The following is a 5,557-nucleotide window of genomic DNA, read 5'->3' on the forward strand; positions in this document are numbered from 1 at the left end:
CGGGTGCGCGGGAGGCGGCTGGCGCGGCCCCGCGGGCGGGGAGGAGCGCGCCCTCCGCGGCGGCGGCGATGGATGGATGGATGGATGGATGGATGGATGGATGGATGGATGGATGGATGGATGGATGGATGGATGGATGGATGGATGGACGGATTGGGGGGGGGGGGCTGACACCTCGTTGGGGTGTGCCCGGCCAGAGGTGCACCTGCCTGGGGGTGACACCCCCGTAGGGCGGCACTGCCTTGGGGTGACACCCTCCTCGGGGCGTGCCCTTCTTCTGGGTGGGTTCAGCTCTCCATGGAGTGCACCCGGCTTTGGGGGTACCTGCTGGGGAGTGACACCCTCCTTGGGGGGTGCTGTGCTGGAGGTACAGCCTCCTTGGGGTGCAACAGCCCGGGAGTGGCACCTTCCTTGCAGTGACACCACCCTTAGGGTACACCCTCCGTGGTGTTCACCTGCCTGCTGGGGACACTCTACTTGGGGTGCACCTTCCTTATGGTGCACTCTCCTTATGGTGTACGTGGCTGGAGACGGCTCCTGTCAGAAGGTGCATCTGATTGCTGGTAGCACCCTCCCTGGGTTGGCATCTCCCTGGAGGGGTGCAGCTGCCTAAGAGTGATGCTCCCTGGGACGCACCCTGCTTGCAGCGCACCCCTACTTGGGTTGAACCCTCCTTATAGCGCACCTTTGTTGGGGTGCCGCTGCTTGGAGGTGATACCCTTCTTGGAAAGCATGTGCCTAAGAGTGACACCTTCTTTGGAGTGACAACTCCTGTGAGGATGACAGTGTCCTTAGTGTGTGCCATGCTTATTGTGTGCCTTGCTTGGGATGTGCCTGTCTGTGGGGAAGCCCCTGCAGGGACTGTAGCGATAGGACAATGGGTAATGGGTTCAAACATAAACAGGGGAGATTCACATTAGATCTGAGGAAGAAGTTCTTCCCTGTGAGGGTGCTGAGGTGCTGGCACAGGGTGCCCAGAGAAGCTGTGGCTGCCCCATCCCTGGCAGTGTTCAAGGCCAGGTTGGACACAGGGGCTTGGAGCAAGCTGCTCTAGTGGAAGGTGTCCCTGCCCATGGCAGGGGTTGGAACTGGATGATCTTAAGGTCCTTTCTAACCCAAACCAGTCTGGGATTCTATGATGCACCCATCAGAGGATGCCACTGCCCTTAGGGTCCTTTTTCTGCATCTACCTTGGGTTGATCCCTGCTTTTAGTGACCCTGAACTTGGAGCAGTACTAGCCAGCAGAGTTGTATTAGGCTCCTAGAGCACATCCTCTTGGGAAGGATGCTATGGGGTGGGAAGCATGGCCCTACACACACTGTGTGAAACCCAGCTGCACCTTAGGCTGGGAGATGAGGTGGATGAGTAGGAAGGATTAACGGTAATGAAATAATGTGGGGCAGGTGAGGGAGTAGGGAAGAAAGGAAAGGAAAAGGAGGGAAAGGGGAGATAGGAAGTGTGGTTGTGGGATGGGTGGTGTTATGTCCTGGGTCTTGTATGTTGAGGAGGAGAGATGGTATTTAGGGATGTCTTCTTGCTGCCTTTCATCCTGGACTGCAGGCTGGGGGAAGTGGGGACTCAGTGTAAGTAAATTCATGAATATTTGAGATGGGCTGGATTTGGGGTGCTGGTGGTGCTGCTGCTGAGCAGTGCCTTGAGGTGTGATGGCTGTTGAGCAGTTCTCACTTGGTAAAGCAGCTCCAGGAGCCTTCTTTTGGGTCAGTAGCTGTGTTAATACAAAGGAGCAAAACAGATGCATGGGGAAGGAAACATCAATAACATCGGCAGTCAGTGCAGCCGGCTGAAACCATCTTCATGTCTTGGCAGTGCTGTCAGCTGCTGTTCCTCATGAACTAGCAGCTCATCCTAATGACAGTGTTATCCATTCCTTAGCATTTCAGCCCTGGGACTACCTGCAGTCTGGTAAGGTACTGTATATTCGATAATAACATAGCCGCTCTAAGCATGCTACTTCTTGCTAGAAAGAAATAATTTCTCATCAGAAATGCCCTTTGCGGGGAAGAAAACCCTATCCCAAAGGAAACACCCATTTAGGGATCCTGGCTCTTCTGTGCTGAAGTTTTCCCCTTTTATTCATTAATAATACACCTGCAGCATCTTGCTGTGCTGTGCAGTAACTGAGCCTGGCAAGAAGCTGATGCAGGTGTTTTTGCTATGAGGTGAAGGTCTCCCTGCTTTGCAGCTGCATGGTCTTAGCTGCCTCTTGCCTGGATGATGGTACCTCTGCATCCCAAACCAGAGCTTAAGCAAATCAGGAGCTGCCACTTAGCTCAGAGAGCTGTGCTAAGGAAGGAGTTTATTGCTTGTGTAGAGGCTCAGATCTGTTTCCCTTTCAAGCAATCACTCAATGGACAATTTCATCCAAAAGATTTCCTAATGAGAGCAGGATGTTCTCCCTTACCTAAATAGGAGGTAAACTTTGCCTGAATCATATGAATCCTTCACACAATAAAAACCCCCAAAGTGAATGCTCATCCTGAGTAAGCAGCATGGTTGAACCCTGAAATTGGTCTAACATATCCGAAGAGTAATCCTGCCACATTTTAACAGTGTTGATTCTGACCTCTCCATTTTTTATTCAGCTGCATGAAGTAGCAGGAGGGTACAAATGTAATCCACAGTCAGAAGTAATAAAGAGCTGTTTGGGAAGCTGGAACAGGAGTGTGTGTAAACAAAGGGTACCTGATAAAATAATGACCACAGTGTGCGACTGTGCTATAATAAATAATAAAATGACAACTTAATTCAACAAATCCAGTAATAGAAATAACTGAAATAACAAGCTTGGCGTAGAAACAGGAAGGTTGCTGTAATATAAAACCGTATGTAGTATAATGAAATCGTACTTGTTCAGTCATCTTGCCAAACTTGTTCAACATCTTCGTCGCTGACATGGACAGTGGGGCTGAGTGCGCCCTCAGCAAGTTTGCCGATGACACCAAGCTGTGTGGTTCGGTTGATACGCTGGAGGGAAGGAATGCCATCCAGAGGGACCTCGACACGCTTGTGAGGTGGGCTGATGCCAACCTCATGAAGTTTAACCATGCCAAGTGCAAGGTCCTACACCTGGGTCAGAGCAATCCCAGGCACAGCTACAGGTTGGGCAGAGAAGAGATTCAGAGCAGCCCTGAGGAGAAGGACTTGGGGGTGTTGGTTGATGAGAAAATGAACATGAGCCGGCTTCAGTGTGTGCTTGCAGCCCAGAAACCAACCATATCCTGGGCTGCATCAAAAGGAGAGTGACCAGCAGGTCAAAGGAGGTGATCCTGCCCCTCTACTCTGCTCTTGTGAGACCTCACCTGGAGCATTGTGTGCAGTTCTGGTGTCCTCAACATAAAAAGGACATGGAACTGTTGGAACAAGTCCAGAGGAGGCCACAGGGATGATCAGGGGACTGGAGCACCTCCCATATGAAGATAGGCTGACAGAAAGTTGGGGCTGTTCAGCCTGGAGAAGAGAAGGCTGCGTGGAGACCTCAGAGCAGCCTTCCAGTATCTGAAGGGGGCCTATAGGGATGCTGGGGAGGGACTCTTCATTAGGGACTGTAGTGATAGGACAAGGGGTAACGGATTAAAACTTAAACAGGGGAAGTTTAGATTGGATATAAGGAAGAAGTTCTTTCCTGTGAGGGTGGTGAGGCACTGGAATGGGTTGCCCAGGGAAGTTGTGAATGCTCCATCCCTGGCAGTGTTCAAGGCCAGGTTGGACAGAGCTTTGGGTGACATGGTTTAGTGGGAGGTGTCCCTGCCCATGGCAGGGGGGTTGAAACTGGATGATCCTAAGGTCCTTTCCAACCCTAACTGTTCTGTGGTTCTATGATTCTAATCAGAACAATAGATGCGTATGAAGGTATCAAAGAAACACTACTTACAAATAGTAAACTTGAATAATAATAGTATTATTACTATCTTTTATATTATTATTATACTATTATTATTACTATCAGTAATAATCCTGGAAAGCCTGAGAAAACTCTGTCTTCTTCGGGCAACTGCCGAATTGTCAGCCCATGTAAGACTTTACACGGTGAGCCCTCAGCAGCTTTCTTCTGTCTTTGCTCACAAGACTCTGGGATTTGTGTGATCTCCTCTTCCAGTCTTGGCAAGCCCTGACCCTGCCTGAATGGGGGAAGCACCACACAAATAGGCGAGCTCTCGAATGGTGTTCTTTTAGTGGTTAAACTAATATGTTCTACAGGAGCTGCCGTAGATGTACTGTTTTGCTGTCTTGCTTGTTTCCTACAAGCTGGTAACCAAATCTCAGAGCGCCGTGTTTCCACAGCGTGTTACACACACAGAAGCTGTTTACTAGAAATACAGAATTAATATGAATCAGGTTTTGCGTTTACAAGGTGTATTTTTGGCAGTTTAAGGTTTGCAGGAGACTCGCAGAAAGCCCTTTGCTCGGCAGCGAGTGTGTTACCAAGTGGGTGAGCACCTTCCACCCCCATCAGTGTGGGGTGGGAGCTGGGAGCAGCCGTTCTGCAGAGCCTGGTGTGCTCCAGGAAAGCAGTGGAGATCTGGGGAGATTTGCTTGATTTTCCTCTGGGTTTTAACCATATATGTATGTGTGTATAGATATAGGTATGTGTATCTACATCATCTACATCTCATTCACGCACTCCGGGGAGCAGAGCTGTGCTTGCAGGCAGGAGCTGAAGGGTCTGGAGTACAAGGCTGGGTGGGGAGGTGTTGCTAGGAGATGGAGACTCCAGTGTCTGGCAAAGCAGCGTTTTTATTTCTGGTGTAGATCACACAAAATGGTATTTGAGTGTGAAGCAGGCTTAGAAATCTCTTCCCTCTGCTCACATCCATCTCTGAATGATCCGTCTGTGCTTAGCAGGGTTGCAGCTTATTTAAAATAGAAATCAAACGTAGACTGGGGGGTGTTCAGTGGTGATTTGCTGTCTCCCAGATCTTCTTTTGTTCCCTTGTTTTCTTTCCCCCCTACTCACTGAGGAATCCCTTGTTTGACCAGCAGGATATATGACTGTGTTTAGGGGGGGAGCATCCATGCATACCTTTGGTTCCTTTGTGGCCAATTGTCTCCGCTTTTTCAGACGCTGCATGTTAACACTAATTTTGTCTGGGTTTGGGCTTATTAAATACATCCTGCCAGGGCTTGTTCTCTCTTGCTTTGATGCTTGTGCCCCTTAGTGCACCCCAGTGCCAGTTGGGAGTCATCCCTCCATCACAGCTGGCTGCATTCCCACCCTTCTTGCAGGCATGATGGCATGGGGACAGATGCTGTGGGATGCTTGGCCCTTCACTTCGGGCAACTCATCCCTCCCTGCTGCACTATTAGGGCTGGATTTGCAGTAGAATTTAGGTCTAAATGCTAAACCATGGGTGCTTTTGCACTCCTTTGTGGGGTTCACAGGCTCCTCACAGCTCTTGCAGAGGCTCTTGCCATGTGCTCACATTTTGCTGATGCTCCTCACAGGCACCAAACCCTCTTCACTCAAAATGCAAGGTAATACAGGGCTAAAAAGCAGGACCAAACATGTCTGCCCTGTCAGAGGACAGCTCAGCACTC

This window comes from Pezoporus flaviventris, unplaced genomic scaffold (genome assembly GCF_033815535.1).
Source record: "Pezoporus flaviventris isolate CSIRO_AGI_PZ_B2104156 unplaced genomic scaffold, CSIRO_AGI_Pfla_v1 ptg000013l, whole genome shotgun sequence".
NCBI lineage: Eukaryota > Metazoa > Chordata > Aves > Psittaciformes > Psittacidae > Pezoporus > Pezoporus flaviventris.